Source organism: Gopherus evgoodei, chromosome 14, assembly GCF_007399415.2.
Source record: "Gopherus evgoodei ecotype Sinaloan lineage chromosome 14, rGopEvg1_v1.p, whole genome shotgun sequence".
Classification (NCBI taxonomy): Eukaryota; Metazoa; Chordata; order Testudines; family Testudinidae; genus Gopherus; species Gopherus evgoodei.
The window spans coordinates 14,317,218-14,339,190 of record NC_044335.1 but is presented as its reverse complement, the minus strand read 5'-3'; the positions used below and the strand labels follow the sequence as shown (position 1 = coordinate 14,339,190).

General features: G+C 39.1%; 1 long non-coding RNA gene across 3 annotated transcripts in view; it reads left to right on the top strand.

Annotated features, from left to right (window-relative positions):
• LOC115634919 overlaps window positions 1-21,973 on the top strand; it is a 61,275-nt gene that overhangs the window by 8,572 nt on the left and 30,730 nt on the right. Inside the window, exons 2-3 of one of the 3 annotated variants that reach the window (XR_003996473.1) lie at window positions 1,355-1,499; window positions 6,038-6,183. This is a non-coding gene — a long non-coding RNA (uncharacterized LOC115634919). Of the gene's footprint in view, window positions 1-1,140; window positions 1,500-6,037; window positions 6,184-21,973 lie in introns of those variants that run through there. The other 2 variants (XR_003996472.1, XR_003996474.1) reach the window with 2 other exon arrangements.

Here is a 21,973-nt window from a genome sequence, read left to right as displayed (position 1 = left end):
AAATTTCTTCTTCTGCTTAAGGACCCAAATCAGGGATAAAAGCACCACTATACTAAGCACTATGCAAACAAATGTCACAAAAACTGTCAAAAATGTGCCCCAGAGAGCTTATTATCACTGGCTGTCGCATGTTAGCTGGACCTGTTAAGAGGTGTTGAGCTTCAGCCCCACCTGTGACTAATTCAGCTCATCTCCCCAGGTGGGAGTAGTAATAAATTGTCATGTGACAGATGGGTCAGATGGCTGAATCAGGGCTATGGTAGTTAAGGAAGTGGCCTTAAAAAGGAAGCTAGGCATTGGCAAATAGCTGTAGATGTTAGGGGGGAATAAGAAGGCTCTGACAGAGCTCTGATTCAGCAGGCGGTAAGGAGGACTATCTGCTGATTGCTCCCATTTCAGAGAGGTGTAAGATTGACATGGACTGGCCAGCTGAGCTTATATGACTAAACACCTTCTCTGCCCTCTGGGGACCTATGAGATGTTTCTCTTACGGAGAAAAAAGAACAGGAGTACTTGTGGCACCTTAGAGACTAACAAATGTATTTGAGCAGAAGCTTTCATGGGCTACAGCCCATTTCATGGGATGTATGCAGGGGAAAAGACTTTAGAACAAAGCTCCTTAAGTAGAAGGAACTGAACTCAGCTAGAGAGTGAGCAGAAGAGCCTGTTTGAACTTTGAAGAGAATTTTCGAGTGGGAACATGAGACTCAGGGAGGAGGGGCTGATCCCAGTTTGAGACTAAGGTAAAGACTTGGTGGGTTTTTGTTCTTTTTGAGACTGGTATATCCTGGCAGGGGTAGGCTTTCACTAAATGACTTAGTAGATGGCCAAGCCACTGACTCAGCCAAACCAGACTGTGGGTTTCTTTTATATATATTAAAAAAAGAGGGGAAAAAAAAACCTGAAAGGAGAAAGCTGAGGCAGGGGGCTGCAGAGCCACCCAGATCATGAGGAGCTGCTTAGGAGGTAGCTGATCTATTTACACTGTCTATATATAGTGGCACACAACTATTAACAAGATATTTAAAAAAAAATGACATGCAGATTGCTCCAAAAGTGTTTGTTCTTCAGATAAGAGCCTAAAGGGCATTGTATAAGAACAATTGTCTGTTAACATAAATCTATCTTGTTTTCAGCTTGTTCTGTCAATCCTAAAATGTCTCTCTCAGAAGCCGTTTACAGTGACAAGAACATGTCTTATAGTCAAAAATTTTAAAGCATGTGTACTTCAAGTAGTGAGCCAAATGTTAGTAACACAGAACTGGAAAATCCAAACTAGGCTGATTTCCACTGGGGAAGAAGAGGCATTTAAGAATACTGAGCAACTGACAGTCTTCATCCATTTTTGTAACAGCTGAAGCTAAATGAATGTGATGTAAGTTCATACCTATTGTCTCAGAATATAATAGTTTGGAATGAAGAGTTGAGAAGCTGATATCCAGACACCTTCAACTTATCCTCCTTTGCCTTCATCAGCTGAGATAATGGGGATGTGAGAAGTAAGCAGTTTTTTTTAAATTCTGATTTCTGCCTTTGACTACCTTAAAATTCATTACTTGCTCTAATAAAGACATCAAGTTCAATGGAGTGGTCTTCCCCCTCCACTCTAGGTGACTTAATTATAGTGCAACAAACCAAACAGCAGATTAATAAATGGAAATCCTATGTATTTAGTTTATTTGGAAACAAACTTTTTAAATCTGTAGTTTAGGGATTTTTAACTAAAATCACACCACTGAAGAAATCTCTCTACAAATTAAAAAAAATAAACCTATACCATGTGCCCGTAATATGGTTAGAAATAACATTTAGCAAAACACTCACTTGCTAAATAAAGTAAAAAAAAGTGGAAATTCTGCAACTCTACACAAACAGCTGATTTATTAAAAGAACCATTGAGACAACACTTGAAAAATATGATGAAACTAACAACAATTAACTTAAAAAAATATTTGGAGCAAGTCTAAGGCATACACATAACTTTAAGCATGTGAATAGTTACAGTGACTTCAATGGGCCTAGTCATGTGCTTAAAGTTACACATATTATCTGTATTTTATGGCTCAGTGCCTTAGAAAATGCTTTGAGGGGGTTAACCACAAAGGGCAGCGGAGAATAACTTACACTATATGTGTTGGGGTAAATTTTTGGAAGAGCTGCCTCATTGTTGCAGGAACAAGCTATGACCAGGCTGTTTGTGCTTGCATATTTACATGCATAGTTGAATTGTGGGAGCAAAGCTGAGTACTTGTGCCGGTATAATGAGATGGTCAGCAATACTGGTACTTGGATTTGAGCTCACAATCTTGCAGACAAAATGTGTGCCTTCAAAAGAAAGGCTGGGCTTTAGCCCGGGTTAAGGTATCTATTAGGGCTATCAAGAGATTTAAAAAAAAATCACAATTGCACAATTCAAAAGATTAATCATGTGATTAAATAATAATTGAATACCATTTGTTTACACATTTTGGATGTTTCTTTTTCAAATATATTAATTTCAATTACAACACAGAATACAGAGTGTAGAGTGCTCACTTTATTTTTGATTACAAATATTTGCACCACAAAAAAACCAAAAGAAATATTTTTCAGTTCAGCTAATACAAGTGTTGTAGTGCAATCTCTTTATCATGAAAGTTGAACTTAGAAATGTAGAGATGTACAAAAAAACCTGCATTCAAAAATAAAACAATGTCAAACTTTAGAGCCTACAAGTCCACTCAGTTCTACTTCTTGTTCAGCCAATCCTTCAGACAAACCAATTTGTTTACATTTGCAGAAGATAATGCTGCCCACTTCTTGTTTACAATGTCACCTGAAAGTGAGTATAGGTGTTTGCATTGCATTGCTGTAGCTGGCATCGCAAGATATTTACGTGCCAGATGCACTGAATATTCATATGTTCCTTGATGCTGTGGAGAATGTGTTCATTTTCTTCACCTGAGTCAGATGGCACCAGGAGATGGTTGATTTTCTTTTTTGGTGGTTGGGGTTTGTAGTTTCCGCATCTTTGAAAGGCAGATTCTTAAATCTTGGGTGGAGTGCAGAAGCTATCTTTAAAAATTTCACATTGGTATTTTCTTTGCATTTTATCACATTTGCAGTGAAAGTGTTCTTAAAACAAACAACATGTGCTGGGTCATCATTTGAGACTGCTATAACATGAAATATATTGCAGAGTATGGGTAAAACAGAGCAGGAGACATACAATTCTTCCCCGATGAGTTCAGTCAGAAGTTTAATTAACACATCATTTTTTTAACCAGCGTTATCATGGAAGCATGTCCTCTGGAACGGTGGACAAAGCATAAAGAGGCATATGAATCTTTAGCACATCTGGCAGGTAAATATCTTGTGACACCAGCTATAACATTGCCATGTAAACACCTGTTCTCAATTTCAGGTGACATTGTCATTAAGAAGTGGGCAGCATTCTCTCCCGAAAATGTAAACAAACTTGTTTCTCTTAGCAATTGGTTGCACAAGAAGTAGAACTGAGTGGACTTGTAGGCTCTAAAGTTTGACACTGTGGATTGGTTTTTGTTGTTTACAGTTATGTAGCAAAAACAACTTACATTTGTAAGTTGCACTTTCATGATAGAGATTGCACTACAGTACTTGTAACGGGTGAATGGAAAAAATTTTCTTTTGTTTATCATTTTATGGTGCAAATATTTAATCAAAAATAATATAGTGAGCATTGTACACTTTGTATTCTGTGTTATAATTGAAATCAATATATTTGAAACTGTAGAGAAACAACCAACTAAAACCCATTAAATATTTTTGGATTTCTATTGTTTAACAGTGTGATTAATTGTGATTAATTTTTTTTTGAGTTAATCATGTGAGTTTACTGCGATTGACAGCCCTAGTATTGATTATATTTTGAAGGTGAAAATTTGTTATAGATGCAGTCATGCTATGAATATACTGAATGGAAACAGTACAAACGCCATGAGTGTAGTAACTACCTTTTCAAAATGCAACAATGTGATGTGCCAGAGCCACGCCCCCTTCATGGCCCTACCCCTGCTCCTCCTCTTTCCCAGAAGGCCCTGTTAAGTGCAGAAGGCAGAGCAGGACAGTGGAAAGAGCTGTCCAGAGAGCCCAGGCTGCTGTGGGGAGCCCCAGACTATCTACTTGCTCTTGATGAGGGGCTGGAGTACTCAAAAGTAGCCCCAACCCGTGTCCCCACCCTATCTGGCAGTAATTCAGTATGTTTGATCAAAGTTTCCATAGTTTAAAATGAAAACTTTATTCCCAAATAACCTCTCCCTCCTTGATACTTAACTACGGAATTATGTGCTGTTTTAATAATGTATCTCCTTCCGATTGACACAGATGAGGAAAAGCAGCCCCATACGAAGAGTTTTATTAGAGCTGAATAAATAATTCATAATAAACAGTTTATTCAACACATTTTGCTCCCATTCTGTTCACAAATTGGCCAGGAACAGACTGTGATTTTCAAAGATTTATTAATTATTCAGAACGATTCACCAAATAATTCTTGGTCTCCAGCTCATTCACATCCACTTGATTATGAATATTTGATATTTAAAATGCAAGATGTTTGTTTGCTACCATGTTACGATCCTACCTGGATGATACTTATCCTGCCCGACTTGGATGAGCATTAGAATTAGGTTTCCAGTGTAAATACTTCTGCTTTCTAATTTGAAACTTGCTTTCTATGCATGTTCTGCAATATTTGCCATTTTAAAAAAGAATCAATATTTCTACAAGTAAATTTATTCACTAGAATATTCACAGAAAGCAAACTCAAAAGGGACATGAACAAAGACATTTACGTGGTTTATGAGAACATCCACAATTACAATAGTAAGGATTAAAAACCAGGCTCCTCCCACTAAAGTTTAGAATGCAAAATTTAGGCCCCATTGAAGTCAACTGTGGTGATGGCTTGAAGGAATGGGATTAGGAAGAAATTTTCCCTGTGGATAGATTATTCCACTAATGTCTACTACAGAGTTTCTTGCATTTTCTTCTGTGGTATCTGGGACTGGCCACTAATGGAGATGGAGATGTCTCTTTCATGGGAAATTCTGAAGGAAAAAAAATCCATTCCAAAATATAACAACCCCTCCCCCAAAAGTTCTAAGTTGCCTACTACATGAAATTCTGAAAACCATCTATTAAATTTGAAATGTTTTGTTCTTATTTTGACCTTTTTAGATTTGTTTCATTAACATAAAAATGAACAAATTTCACTTCACTTCTAAATGGAAAATTGAAATGTTCCATTCCAAAATAGGTCAAAATGGAATGTTTCAACATTAAATACAATGAAGTTTTTTAATTTCTTTGATGAAATTTTGTCAAAACTGACTTGTTTCTCAAACTGTTGATTTAGACTGATATTTTTCATTAAAAAAAATGCAACAAAATTTATACCCAGCTCTACTCATTTTCGTCATAGGCATGAAATTAAATATATTTAATCACAGGATGTTATGAGCATGAATCAGTCGATATTTCCACAGAGCCTGTAGATATAAAGATTGTTAGTATTCTTTCAAATAATATTTTACCACTATATTTAATGGACTTTAAACTAAAATGCCAATTACAAGCTGATTTGTTTTCTTTAAATGCCATTTTATTTTTAATTGCAGCATGCACAGACAGCAGTTCTATTTAATTGTAACAAGATTGCTGAAATGTTACTTTTAGTCATACACTTTAGTGAGGGTAAAGCTTTCTCGTAATTTTCTGTAATTGGAGTAAATGAGACTATTTGGCTCAACACGTGCAGTGTAGCTCGAAGGGGAGGAGCTGAGTGGGTTTTATGGAAATGCTATGGAGTGTGTCTCCTGCCACAAAAGTAGGAATATGATCAGAGTGTCTATTTGGTATCGGAGTTCCAGGATAAAGAGAAGATAGAACTAGTTCTGATGTACAGATCCCGCTCTTGCATGGCAAAAACTTCTCATGAGTTAGTGGAGTTCCTCACTGATCTCACCACTGGGATCTGGTGATGTTAACACTAATTTATTACTATTATTATTTGTAGTGCCTAGAACCTCCAGCCTGGACCAGGACCCCATTGTGCGAGGTGCTGTACAATTTCAGAATAAAAGATGATCGAGGCCCCAAGAAGCTTACTCTAAGTATAAGACAAGAAACACCAGATGGATACAGTCAGATGCAGAAGTACAAGTAAGCAATGAGACAATATTGGCCATCATGGTAAGTGTGCTCTCTGCGCACGAGCAGCCTTATCAAGTTTTTTTTTTGTGTGTGTAGGCATCAGAGCAAAGGAGAGTTTTGAGGTGGGATTTGAAGCTGGAAATAGGTTGCAGAGATTTCAGGAAGTGCCTACCAAGCATGTGGGGCAACATGGGAGGAAGCACAAAGATGCCCGTTTAAAAATGTAACAAGTAGGCAATGGAGGTTGATATCCTGGGTTGATTGAAGGTGAGCACTGACAGCTTGATAACTAATGAGAGATAATAGGTAGAATAGGGATTGACCATGAAGGGCCTTGAAAGGAATACAAGCAGGTTAAACTTGATGAAACAGGGAAGGTGGATCCAGTGGAAGGATGCAAAAGACAGGGGCAATATCGTCAAAGAGACAGGCTTGGGAAGAAAATGATCTTTGCAGAAGCATTCTGAATGGTTGTGAGCAGGACAAGATTGCATTTGTCAAGGTCAGAGAAGGATATTGCAGTAATCGAGATGAGATGATGGGAGCTTGGAGAAGAGTTTTCTTTATGCAGATAAATAACAACGGCCACATTTTAGGGATGTGATTCAGAAAGAATTGGTAAGATTTTGATATATCCTGGATGTGAGGACCTAGAGAGAGGTCCAAATCAAAGATGATACTCCGATTACAATCCTGAGTGACAGGTAGGTTGGTGATGATGTCCACAGTGACTGTTATCCTTTCTCAATGCTTTGGGCCAGTTCCTCTGATTTCTCCTTTGTGCTGCTTCAGTGGCACAAGAGGGACTTAAAACTGCCTCAAGCATAGGGGAGTCTTCATCTAACCTGGGGCTGGCATTATCAGCTCTACTCCAACTACACCCGGCCCTCCTGGTATAGTAGACATTTCAAGATGTGCGGGAGGGGTTTAAGTGGCATTGAGTTGGATGAGGCTACTTGCAGCACAAGGTACTATTCTTTGAGACTAAGGATGGCAAAATCAGGCCCTTAGTTCATGACCAGGAAAGGACTTAATGTTTGTGCTTAATAGCCAGAATCAAACATATGGGAAACATCCATGCTGGCTTTTAAAAATATGTTAAATACCTTCACTTAATTAGCAATAATTAATTCTAGGTAGAAATGTCTAATGAAGACAAGCCCTTGGAGAGTGCTTTAGAGTGTATGTACCTGGCATCTAGTTGATCAGTGAACAAGTTAAGTCTTGTCGCTGAGGAAAGGCAAGAAAGCCTGTAAATACTGTCTAGGTATGGAAGAAAGCCATCAGCTGTAGCTTAGTAAGTGGCAGCCATAAAGATGGCTGAAATTTGCTGGTCAAATGGCTTATAGTTAAAAGGGTCTGCAATTTTGCCATGCTCATCAGAGACAAATAAAACTCCATTTGTATGTTGAAACATATCCAGCTTGCATGGCTAAAGATAATTGTGTGGGCGCATGTTTACATGTATACACAGATCGGGGCCCGCACTGTGGTAGGGGTTATACAAACATAGTGAGAAAGCCCCTGTGCCAAAGAGTTTACACATAGTCATTCTTATTATGAACGCTTGACCTCACTAGGTGCTCTATGTGGAAATTATACTGTTCCTGCGATTGCACCATTAATTTTCTTAGAATGTTTTTAGAAAATGATCAGTAGCAAAACGCTTTGAATGCTGTGGGTATTTTTTGAATGCTACTGGCCATGGCACAATGAACAGAAGCAGTAGTGATGCTTCTCTTCCAGGAGCCTGTTAGTTTTATTGTTTTGAAAGGAAAAAGTAGAAAAATGAAAATGAAGTTGCAGTAGTACGTGGGAGGAATGACTGTATTGTACGTGCTTTTTGCAAAATAGACCAGAACAGGCTTTCAGCCATCCACACAGTTAAAATAAACAAGGCTAAAAATAATCCCAGAGTGGAAAACAAATTGACCTTAGAATATGATTATACCTAATTTTCACAGACTTCATGTCATCCTGCATTCACAGCACAATTCCCATTTTAGCAGAATGGTAAACATTTTGTTTCATCCAATCATTCATGCTTCCTGTCTTGAGGAACAATTTTATGTGCAGAGAAACAGGAATGAGAAGATGAATGTCCAGAGCCTTTCCATGATAAATGATGTCACATACACACACACATGCTACATCTGAAGCGTTTTTTGCCCTCCCCTCCCTCTATCCCCCGGTGCTACATTCTTGGCACATACTCTGAATCTGAGCAAAAAAAGATAGACCTAGTCTTGTGAGTCATTTTCTTGATTGATCTAATTTACCTTGAAGGTTAATGTATTCTAAACTAATTCAGAGATTAATAACCACTTAAAGATATATGAAAGACATTTAGCTGTATACCAGATGAGTGTTGTAACCTATTTTATTATCTCTTCAATGACTTTGGGAGTTCATTTGGTGAGATTTAAAGGGAAATTTGATTGCATGATATATTGAGAGATGGGTACAGAGCATCAACTATTTTTCAGAGCGTACTCCTGTTAATACTGAAAACAAGGATGTAATCCTGTTTGCTTATATTACATTTTTCAAATGAAACATATTTATTTTCAAGGTGAGAACTAATATTCAATCTCTTTAGGCATTTATAGTAGGCCTGTCATTGAAATTTCTGCAAAGATCAAACAAATAGAGGTATCCAGAAGGACAGCCAGTTCTCCATCCTTCTCTTGACTTAATCAGAGGCTTTGATCTTTGAATGTTCTATAGGGTTTCCTCCTTCCGTAGTTCTTTGGGGAATGCTGGGGCAAAGAGGCAGGCCAGAGAATGCAAACTGAATTGAGGAAGATAGAATTATTCTTGATCATTTTGGATACCAAAGTCTACAGAGGTCTATATCAAGTCTATATAAAGGCTTTTAAAAATGTAGCATGCTGGACAATTGCAGCTGCTGTGGTGTGGCTGCTGTAGTGGGTTTCAGGAGAGGTGGTCTCTGAGGTAGCCTGGTCATATCCTACTTAGAACTTTACAAATGAATACCAGAACGTTGAAGTCAGTTCAGTAGTGAATGGGGACCCATTTCATTCTAGAGTGAGAAGTGATGAGCTTTTGCAAGTTATGCATGCAGAGTACCTCTGGGGATCAGGCCTGAGAAGAATAAATATAGGCAAGCATCAAACCATTAAAACTAGTCTAAATAAAACCTACTGATTGGTTGTGATGAGGTAGGCAAAGCCTATCCTGGGCTAGGACAGGAAAAGGTTAATAATCTTGCCTGAAGTTATCTGTACACTGCCCTCCACTGGCTGAAGAGTCAAGCCAGGAGGGAGATCCTCCCAGCCTTAGGTGGCGGTGAGGAGGGAGCAAGAGATAAAAGGAAGCAGCAGGCTTCCACTGGATGCCTGAGCAAGGGTCCCCTGAAAGCAATACTGGATCTCTCATCCCATTGCCCTACCATTGTGGTAGTACCTAGGAGCTCCACTCATGGCCCAGGATGCTGTTGCACTTGGTGCTATACAAACACAGAGGAAAAAAAACTGTGCCTTAGGGCTTGATTTTCAGAGAAGTAGAGTATCCTCAACTCCCATTGATGTCTATGAGAGCCGCAGGCGTTAATCACCTCTGAAAATCAGATGTCTAGTGCTCTAACAGCTCCACTGACATTGAATTAATCTATTGTTCTATTGACTCAGCCCCTTCACTGCCCTTAAAGACACTTTTGTGGGGAAAAAATAGATATTATCTAAAATATATTCACATCCAGAGCACAGTATCTCAAGACTCAGTTGTCTTTGTGTACATGACATGGTTTATCTGGGTATTTAGCTCCAAACACTGTTGCATAAATAGTGAATGTACAATGGGCTAACACTGGCTACCTGATTTATTTCCACAAGTTATTGATGACTTCATAACTCATGACTGTCAAAGCAAAGCCGGGCCCAGAGTGATTTATGAAGGGTCATCAATAAAGCGTGGAAATAAAGGATGTATCTAGATTCAGCCCTCTTTATGCAACACTAAATCAGACAAATGCCAAGATGAAAACTATCATCCACATTCACCATGTCAATGAATAGTGTGGAGAAAATGATCTGGAAGATATCAATGTAAAAGAGAAACCAAAACCAGGATAGTGACACTGTGAAAATAACATTGTGTGGTCTCAGATTTATATTTTCCTAACAAACTGGCCCAGTTCACTGGCAGCAATAATGGGAATTCTTAAGGAAGAAATCACCATGTGTCTCTCCTCTGAGCAACTGTGAATGCCTTTCACTTTTAAACAGAGCTTGTCTGGCTGATGTGAATAAGAAAACTGATTAAAAAAAAATGAACTGACTGGTACTGGTATGTGTAACACATAGGCCCTTGGCACAGGGTCCGCTGTTCTTTGCAAGCAACTCTTGTCCCAGACTTCACGAATTCAGTACATCAAATGTTTGTCCATAAAGGGTCACATGTAAGGGCTCTATTGAAAGCTTTCAACTTACTGTTCACGATGTAATGTGTGGGTGATATTTAAGGAATAATGCAACTATATTGAAGTTTATGCCCTTATGGTCTTAAAGTTAAAAGGTGTCACCAAGGACTGATACTATTCGGTGATGGCCTATTCATGCACAGGAGCGGCGCCAGGGTTTTTGGCACCCTAGGCGCAGGGCCGGCTCGCTGGTCCCATGGCTCCGGTGGACCTCCCGCAGGCATTCCTGCGGATGGTCCGCTGGTCCCGTGGCTCCGGTGGACCTGCTGCAGGCCTGCCTGCGGATGCTCCACCGGAGCCGTGGGACCAGCGGACTGTCCGCAGGAACGCCTGCGGGAGGTCCACCGGAACAGTCTGCCGCCCTCCCAAATCCTGGCTCCCTAGACGACTGCCTCGGTCGCCTAAATGGAAGCGCCGGCCCTGTTCATGCAGGATGAAATTGCCACCCCTTCCTGGTCAGCCAGTGACGTAATGCAAGGTTCGGTTGTCTACTATTGCCCCATCACAGAACAGTCCATGAAAAACCAACCAAAACAACTGCAAACAATCAAAACTACTTGGAGATTTAAAAAAAAAGAACATTACCATAGATGGGGAATTGCCCTATCTCTGAATAAAGACAAATGACCCTTTTCAGTATAACACGGAATGGATCTGGATCCTTTCACTGATGGGACATCTTGTTGGGCAGGGGTGTTTTTCATGAAATATTGGATCCTGTCTCCTGTGAAGCCAGCTAGCTCTGCAACAGTCTGAACATTGGGGGGAAATCTACTTTATAAGCTAGGAAAGGTAACTATTAATAAGTGTAGGCCCTAGTTTGCATTTTTTATTTTGTTTTGTATTGTAACCATTTGTTTCTACCACTCTTGTTTCTAATGGAAACTCTGTTTTCTTTTCTTTTGTTTCATTACAAGTGCTGTGTGTTATACTGACGCAGTGATTTTAAACTGAAGTACACTGCTCTTTTGGGGGCAAAGGGTCTGGGATTTTTGTGAGTAGCCAGTGTCAGGAGCTGGATATCACAGGGGAACTCTTCAAGGAAGTTAACTCTTAGCTCTTGTTAAGTTGTCAAGCAAAGGCAAGGCTGGTATAACCCAGAGGAGAGTGAGTATCTGAAAGGCTGATGGTGTTAGGAAGCCAACACACGTTTACCACAACCAAAGTTCTCTCATGCTGGAAGCAGGGGGTGACAAGATAACTCACAGTCCTGGATACTCTGAAAACCGTCAAGGTATGCAGAGGAGTTGTATGTTCAGATGACCCTGGAAAAACTAAAGGTATATTTATGCTACAGCAGCACAGCTATGGCACTGCAGCTTTAGTGTAGATGCTCCTTACATTGAGGGCAGGGTTTTTCCCATTGATGTAATTAATCCACCTTTCTGAGCAGGGCCGGCTTTACTGTTTTTGCTGCCCCAATCAGCGCGTCTAATTGCCGCCACGGATGGCAGGAGCAGTCCATGTGCTGTTAGGGTGGCTTGCATGTTTCTGCGGCGGCGGCAGTTCAGCGACAGCATCTGTCTTCAGCCGGAAGACAGAAGCTGCGCCGCTGCGGACAGCTGAACATAGAAGCTCCTGCCAAATTGCAGCCACCACAGATACGCGCAATTTGCTGCGCTGCTTGGGGGCAAAAACACACAAACTGCCGCCCCTTGCAGATTGCCACCCCAAGCACCTGCTTAGGATGCTGGTGCCTGGAGCCAGCCCTGTTTCTGAGAGGTAGTAGCTAGGTTGACCAGAAGAATTCTTCCAATTGTGTCTACTGTGGGGGCTAGGTTGAGCTAAGTACATTGCACAGAGTGCAATTTTTTTCACAGCCCTGTACAATATACCTAATCTAATTTTTAGGTGTAGACCAGGCCTAAGAGGTAGTTTAGGCAAGCAAGAAAACCAAGTGGGAGTCTGAAGAAGAAAGAAATTTGTCTGGCAAAAGGAATAGGGACCAGAACGATGATCAGAGATTAGTTGCTGTGGGAGAGTCTCCTAAGCAGACCTACAAACACATTTGTCACGTTGATTGGGCCACTGCAGCAAGAGAGAAACAATGCAATGTTTACGAAATAAGAAAAGGTTTCTTTCAATCGACTGTTATGTTTGGAGACTGAACAAGCAGAGACTCATTAAAAGTATCTCATTTAAAAGAAAGTGCATTGTGATAACGCATTGCTCAGGACTGTTAGCTCCACGATAGCTTTTCACTGGTGTGATGTCACGCAGCAGTCTAGGATGGAAATATTGGTAATCTTACTGAAATACTAAATGTCAGAAGATCAATGGCATTTGTTGCCCGTCCACAAGCATGAACGACAATTTACATACTTCTGAGTCAAAACCATGTTTGGAATTAACTGAGGAACTGCTGCTAATTTTAGTTTTCTGATTTTTTTTTACATGTATACTGGTTTGGTGGTGATGATGGTTAAACTAAAAGAAGTTGGATCACCATTTATTTTCTAATACTGGGCTATAATGGTTAACTGTAAATGGCCATATAAAGCAAATCTTTTGCCCTGTGTCAAGAATTTAAAATGGTGTAAGCAGGGACGGCTCCAGGCAACAGCACGCCAAGCACGTGCCTGGGGCAGCAAGCCATGGGGGGCGCTCTGCCAGTCGCCACGAGGGCGGCAGGCAGATTGCCTTTGGCGGCATGCCTGCGGAGGGTCCACTGGTCACGTGGCTTCGCTGGACCTCCCGCAGGCATGCCACCAAATCCGTGGGACAGGGGACCTCCCACAGGAAAGCCACCAAAGGCAGCCTGCCTGCCATGCTTGGGGCGGCAAAATACCTAGAGCCACCCCTGGGCATAAGCCATTTTCCTGCCATCTTTAGTCAACCCCCAAATCACTATTTTATATCTTCTTTGTCAAAAAATAAATAAATATCAAAATTAGAAATTTCAACCAAATTTTCAAGAAAAGATAAAATTTTATCCAAAATATTACTTATTTTTGATCAGTTTCAATTATGATTATTGATTATTTTAGTGGTAGCACTTAGAGGCCATAATTAGCAAACAGGGCCCCATTGTGTTAGGTCTTTTGCATGCATCTAATAAAAAGAGAATCCATTCCCCCAAAAGCTTAGTCTTTACTCTGTCATCTATTTCATTATGAAATGAAAGACTTCCATTGACTTCAGTGGACTTTGTACTAGGTCCCAAGACCACACTGGCTCCTTTTGGCTTTGTGTCTCATGACAAGGTTGTTGCCATGCATGAGATGCATATACTAATATTTAAAGTGCTGCCTTGCCTCCCGGGAATGATTTAATCAACACATTTCAATATTAACATTGCATTTCTAGGATCTGCTTAACTTTCAATTTAATCTTACAGTTGCTATAACATTCCTGTATTTAATCCAGTAGACACACTGTAAGCTCAGTGCTGATTTAGGAGTGTTAGGCTCTGAAGACTGGAAGATCTGAGGATTTTAAGCATCATGTTAAAATCTGTCTCTTGTTCAGGGTTGATTTTAAAATGTTGCTATATCTGCTCTTTGGAGGAGAAATTTGGAACCAAATGGCCACATGCTTTTATTTGAATTTAATTTAATTGCAGGTACATTGAAAAGCCCTAGTGCAAAGGTGGCTTTAGGATTCTACATAACATTATATCTTTTAGATATTACGGATAGTAAAGTAAATCCAAAATATTCAGTGACATAAGAGTACTATTAGGGTAAATTGATTCACTAAATTTTGCGGATTGGTTGCAATTTTACATGTTTATGAATTTTCAGTAAGATAGATCATGACGACTTCCTATGTATTTCCTATTTGATTTCCAATACCTGCATACACAGCAATTTTTCTTTCTGATTTGCCAGAGAGATTCTGTAATGCTTATGATTAAATGTGCAATTAAGGCACAGATATTATAAGCACAAGAGATTTTGAAATTAGGATGAGACTATACGACTGACATCAAATTTAAATGTTGGCACTGCTGGAATAAGTAGGACTTCTATCATTCAGTAAAGAATGATGAAATTCTGCCATGCATATTGCTAATGAGTATGAAGCATGATGAGGCACCAGGACTCGATGTACCCAATACCAGTACTTAGGAGCCATATCATGGTTTTTTCCAAGGTGAGTTTTTGGAATGATCTGAATGCTGAGATCATACAAAAGATGTGGAGTAAATTGTATTATTTTAGCTTGTTTATCAACTTGTCATCATGTCTCCCTGTGCAATGTAGCATTATAAATCTGATGGACACTGAGCAAGTCACTAAGATCCACTGGCCCGTCTAGAGTTCTAGCAATATTATTATGAAAAATACATGAATTTGTCTATATGGAAAGGATTTAAAGGTTGTTGCATTCATTTGTTACCAGAGACTGAACACTTAATCACACGCGGGCTGTTCAGCGAGAAAAATCATTTCTTCTTCACAAGTCTATTCACAGCACTTTTACCGTCTTGAGAAATGTTTATATTGGAGCATATTAATGAAGATGACATCTAAACTTGATGTATTAGTGCTCAAAAATGTGATTAAGTGTCCTGTTAATTAACTTTTTTGCCATGATAATTGTAAACCTGCAGTCATATTTTAAAGCCGTCTGGCTGCCTAAGAAAGACTGGTGTGACAGGAATGCTGCCAGAAAATGATTACTTATAACAGCAACATATAGCTCACCTCAGAATTGGCATAACACATAAAAACAAGTGCTGAAGCTACAATATCATTATAACAATATTAAGGAAATATGCACCCTTTGCCTGTTACTTTTGATTCCACCTCTGTGGGGAAGAAACTGTCTATAATAATCACTGTCAACTTTTTCATCTATTGTTTGTGTTACAATAGTGCCCAGAAGCTCTAGATATGAGCAAGCCCCGTTGTATTAGGCACTGTCCAGACCCCTAGTGAGAGACTGTCCCTGCCCTGAAGAGTTTTCAATCTTAACAGATGAGAGAGAGTGTGAGAGGAAGTTCTTATCATTTCATTTTGCAGATGGGGGAACAAAAGCTTGGAAAGTAAAGGGCTAGATTTTCAAAGAAGCTCTGTTCCTGTTTAGGCATCAGAATAAATGGCCAAATTTTTAAAAGGGCTGAGCATGTTGGGAGTTGATCTTACTTGAAAGTCTGGCCTGGAGTGTCATAATGGTTATTACAGGGTGCTGAGCACTTTTGAAAATCTGGCCCTCAGTGACTTGTCCAAGGTCACACAGGGAGTAGTAAAGTCAGGAACTGAAGCCAAATTTTTTGAATCCAGTCTAGTAACTTAACTGCAAGATCGTCCTTCCTCTCATACTGCAAAGCATCTCATTTATATCTCAGTGAGGTTAACAGCAAAACAAAAAGGTGATGCAAAACCGAGCATCTTTGAAATAAAAAAATGAAATAAGGGGACATCTTCTATATGTCCTGATCTCACAGAATTTTCACGAAGCACAATAGGAGCACAATGTTGGGCTTGCAGAATCAGGTATCATGAGATGTATTTTCCTAGGAAATTAGTTGGCTAGTGAAAGAAGCAGATCTCTGAGCAAGAGAAGTAGACCACTGAGTGGATGTAGAACTATCCGACTCAGCACGCACAACTATTGGCATATTGTATATGGTGAAGTTGATCATAAAATGCAGTACAATTCTCAAAAGTTTTTGCACTACATATTTTCTTATTTTTTGTCAAAATTCTGTTTGACCATTTTCTTAGCAGAGCTAGCAGTGAGACACAGATATTGGCTTTCTTTATGTTACATTAGTGAAAATACAATAGAGGAAATGATAAGGTTGGTTCTTTCAGAAAATAACCTATTAAATTAATCTCAACCAAATGATAAAAAGGCATATTTGGAATGTATCCTTTGGTGCTGTAGTCCTTTCTTTCTTTCTTTTCTTATTGCTGGGTTTCAGTGTTTTAAGAAATGACATTCATTCCTGCTACCTTCTGATGATTTTTGGAATTGCTTTGCTTTTGTTGAATGACTTTCACAGCCAAGACCACTCTAGTACTGATTGTAAAACATGTTGTCATCCCAGTTCTGGAACATATTTCACAACCAAGGGAATATATTAAATCCACTCCACCTCAGTGCATTTGCATTCTGCAGTTATTAATGAGTTAATGGTCCATACAGTTTAATGAATAGAACATAAATGAAGAGCCAGGGAAGGATATTAAAGGGAGTGAAGCCCATGAATGAAGGCTTTAATTATACTTCTATCTCCAGGTCATTAGCTGCATAACTACCTGTGGATGAACTGATAATTACTCTCTCATGATGCTAATGAATTTGCTTTACCTATTAATATCATTTCATCATTCAGTTTGGATGCATAAAAATATTAACATCCTTTCTATGAATGAATAAAATCACTGACAACAGGTGAGTACTGGAGGAAGAGCGTTCAGTCAACACATATGAGTGTAATTCCTCTCATGATATATAAGGCTTCAATTTGCAAAGCCATCTAATTGGATCTTTGACTTCCCATTAATTTTTCTAGGATGTGGGTATCTAAACTCCATAGACAGCTTTATACATTTGAGCCAACATACACTTGATTGTTCATAAAAAGAAACAACCATGTGTCTTGAGGCAATTTACATTTATGGTCTTTATTTTTTGTGTACGCACAATTATTATTTTCAAGCATTCAGAAGTGTTCTAGGTATTTCTATTGCTTAATTTGTTCCAGAGCTCAAGGATTGACAGTTCATAGCACCTCTGGGCTTGCGATGTCAGTTCTGAAAGTAAAAAAATTGCTTGAGCCCTGGAACCTAATTTCTTGAGCTCCTGGACCTCTTTCATTACAAATTACGCCCTGGGCACTTCTCATAAACAAGTGAAGACATGCATTCTTCCCCGATAAGCTTATATGCATTCACAGGCACACTTTATATAATGTAATGCAAGGATTATATACAGAAGTCCCCCTTATCATAATATGAATACACATGAGCAATTGGTTTCATTATTTATTATATGCATTTTGGCAGTGCCTCAGGGCCAATCAACAATGGGGTCCATTATGCTGACAAGGTGTAATGATAGAATAACAGACAAGTCTCACCCCAAAGAGTTTACAATCTAATATCAGCTAATCCTGTGCCATGAAACCAGGACTGCACATAGTTATCAGTTTCATATTTAGCTCTCTTGTTACCGTCACGTTGGGTCTACACTCATCAAGTAGGTTATAGTGGCACTCAATATGTTCTGCTGATAATATATCAGTTTTTTACACTTGATTTCTGCATAATAAAAATTCCACAACCTTGAGAAATCATCTCTGTTATATACAATGGATGAATCATGACACATAAGTGCAAATAAGAAATCAAAATGTGTTTTTCAAAAATAAGGAAAATTTCAGCACAAAACTGTTAGCATAGATTTAAGGTTAGTGGACTCAATTAATAAGAACCACAATTATCACAAAATTGACTATTTACAATGTTTTTGTAAAGATTTTTTACCATTAAATTACTAATTTGAGCTCTCAAATCTAATTTCACCTCATTTTAAATTTTTTTGGCAATTCACATACTAGATTGAAGAATAAAGTGAAGAGCCAGCAATTGTCTCCTAGGTTACTGAATTGAATATAGTAACATCTCATATTTGAGGAATGAAGGCATATAACATGAAAAAATTGTAATTTAAACCATATGCTCGCAATCAAGATACCGTATGCTCTTATTTCTTTTATGAAACAATAAAAAAGTCTGCAGTGACTAAATGACACTTTTTTTATTCTTTTACGGTTTTCTCAATTCTAGTTTAGCATTTTATGTGGCTATCAAGAGCTAATAGTTGAGTGAGGTCTGATTTCTGACCAGCTTGTGTTAATTGGGAACAAATCTGCTATGCACCATCACATCATTTAACTTTCCTTTATGATCAATTAAAATAGACCTGAGTGAGGTTATGCCCCTTATGGCACTCATGATATTCCAGGCCTTTATGTTTACCTTTGACTTTGACTGTGTTTTTCTTCATTATTAGTTGAGTTTGTACCTGGAAGAATAAACTGTTGCTGGGAAAATTCACATGCAATGAACTGTTGAAGCTACATGTCAGTTTTAAGAAGCACAAGTTCGAAATTTATATCAAACCTGAAACAAACTGAGTGGAATTGTAGAAACTCTGTCAACTTTAAGATCCTACTTCTGTCTGAACATTTTTACTTCCTCATTACAAATACAGTCATTTTAGATGTTAACAGAAAATGACTGGTGAAATAAATATTTCTTTTTATTTCCATTGATCCATTTCACTGTACTTGATGAACAGCTGTTTTCGCTCTGTGGTCAGGTCAGTTAGTCTGTTTCCCCCGTCTGTGTGGTTTATACCACATTAAGAGGAGGAGAAACATTTAAAGATATAAATGACTTTGTAAAAACACAAACGGTGGTAGGGAAAGAACTCAAAGTAGGTGTAATACCTGGTATTACTTCTAACTCATTTTGTCGAAGTGACAAGATTGCAAGTTGATTCATTCAAAATGCCCGAAGAGTCATGATCAGAAATACAGGGACTCAGGCCCAGATCCTCAAAGGTATGTAAATTCCTAACGTCCATTGATTTCAATGGATGGAAGGAGCCTCAATACTTTTGAGGATCTGAGTCTCAATGAGTATTTGATAGTAAGAGAGGATATGGCAAGAAAAAAATGGTGAAAAGGGAAGAGATGATAAGCTTACAAACAAACTCCATGCGAATTATTTCTTTATTTTCAGAAAAGACATATGGTTAGATGGCTAGTAAAATATTATTTTGAGCTAATGGAACCATAACAGTATCAAGGGGATAATATATACATCTAATATTATTCTGTTGTTCGCTAGAGCTATTCAAAATAATATCCGCCTGTGACCAGGTGGTGTTCCCAGCCAACTCTTGCACACTTAATGCCCCGCGTAGGCTCAAAATTCACTATCTTCCTGAGGATTGTCTATGTTGACATGAAATAAACAACAAACTCCTGCCTAAGTCTTCTCTCCATGTTTGCTGTTTTGCTCTTTTGGCTTATCCATTGTTGTTATATACATGTAAATATGTGCTGTGTCTATTTCTGTTCTGCATGTTCAATACAGTTTAGTAGCGTTTTTTGTTGTTGTTTTTTGCATTTCTATTTACGCAAGTACTTAATTTTGGATGAAAGACCTTTCTAGCTGAGTATTTTTTCACCTAGTTAGACATTGAAAAATACTAACGACCGTGTCCAAAAGCTGTAGAAAGAATGAATATGACATGACATAGGGGAAATATTGTAAGTAGTACTACTGAGGTCAATTTTCAGATGCATTTCTGTAGGCCAGAAACTTACTTGTGGGATTTCACTCTACTAATGATATCCACAAATAAATTATTTTCATTAGCAACAGAGTGTCTCCCAGGCGTTGTGAAAGAGGGGAGGTAGTCTGTGAAAAATATAGCTTCCTAAGTAGCACGCAGGCTAGAATTTAGGTGTGAAAAATGCGAATGCATTTTCTTTCCTAAATTATGCACACAGATTGAGCAGTTGCACATGAAGTATTCCCTATTAATTGTGCATGCTATTACATAATCTGCAAATCTGTCATGAACATATTTATTTTTAAATCAGGCCCCTGGGAGGTAAGGGGGCTAGCTCTGTAATGTGTACAGTATGGGAGGAGTTAGCAGGAAAGATATGTGATTAGACATATTGGGGGACTTCTGGAAGTTCTGGTTCAGACAGTATTATTCATGTAGGCTCTCAAGGGAGAGTGCTCTGTGGAAAAGTAGCTCTGCCATCTTGAGCAAGGATACAGTATACACTCCACTCTGCACTGGCTAGCTGAACTGATCAGTATGGAGGGCAGGACCATGGCTTCAACGTCACACTGAGACCACTTTGGCAACTAGTGCTCGCAGAAGTACAAACAGGGAGCTGGACCTGGGCTCCCCAGCTGCACTGTGGCCATCTCCAGTGCAGCTGTGTGAAGGACAGTGATAACTTGCACCATCTCCTTGCATAATTACAACCTGCCCCATTTTTCTTGCTTATATTACATTGGGTATAAAGTAGCCAGAGTTCCCCAACAGATTTTAGTTGCTTGGGCTTCTTAACATTGTTTTATCCTTGTGAAATGTGTTGTTAATTAGACATAAATCAGAGAAGTGTTTTCCTACAAAAACTGATCTCAAAGAGTCTCTGAATACTAATACTAATTTATCATGGGGATTTTTGTTCAGTGATTCAGAACGTGAAGCATAAGAAACTCTAACACACAAATGCTGGTGGAGCGGGATCCTCAGCTGTGTAATTCCACTTAAATTAGTGCAGCTACACCAATTTAAACCAGCTGAGGAACTGGTCTAAGAGATGCAGAATTTAAATGGAACCACATGATCCTCCCACTATTTATGTATCTGGGGTGTAACAGGGAGGCCTGTCCCTTTAAGAACCAAAGACCTGGAGCTGGTCAGCCCTGTTCACAACTTGGAAGCGGCCAAGGGACAGATGTTCCTTATAACAAGCTGCAGGAAAGGGGGGAAACTGCAGAGAGAAGTTGAAGGAAGGGAGCAGGTTTCTTCAGTAGTCTTTGGAGAAGGGACAATCTAGGTGGGAAGTCCTGGGAGCTGTGGCTGGATAGAACCCGCCCCTGGAAGTTTTGTTTTGCTTTTTGTGAGTTTATTTGTTGTTTGGACAATACATGGAACCCAAAGACAAAAGCTAAAGACTGATTTGGGTGTTGCTGATAATTCCCCAATGTGGTGTGGAAGGTTTGCAGTAGATGTGGGGTAAATATATTTTAAGAAACAAATGTTAGTAAACTCCATACTGATGATCAATAATCGGTTTGAAAAAACATACTGTAGAGAAAAGGGCTCGTATAGGCAAATACCCAAAGGCCTGGCCATACTTTACTCACATAATTTCAGAATGATAATTTTTAGACGAAGTCTTAAAAGTGTATGCGGCAAACTCCCAACATGCATGTGCCATCTGGGGTTGTGCATGTGAAGGACTGTGTGTGAGCAAATCCCCTGCTTATGCACTTGCATTGGACGTTATTTAGCAGGGCTGGTCAAATTTTTTGAACGTTGATAACATTTTTGGTTGAAATGTCCAACTTTCCCATGTTTTGACCAGCTCTAATTGCTGAGTGCACACATGTTTAATAATCTGAGCCTTTGCATTTCAAATTCCTCAGTGCCAAAAGTAGTGGTGGTTGTGGTGTTTTTTTTCCTTCTGTGGACACACATCCATCAGACTGAAACCAAATCATATCACATAGATTATATCAGTGTCAAACTGGGGTCGCCGCTTGTGTAGGGAAAGCCCCTGGTGGGTCGGGTCGGTTTGTTTACCTGCCCCATCCACAGGTCCAGCCGATAGCGGCTCCCACTGGCTATTGTTCGCTGCTG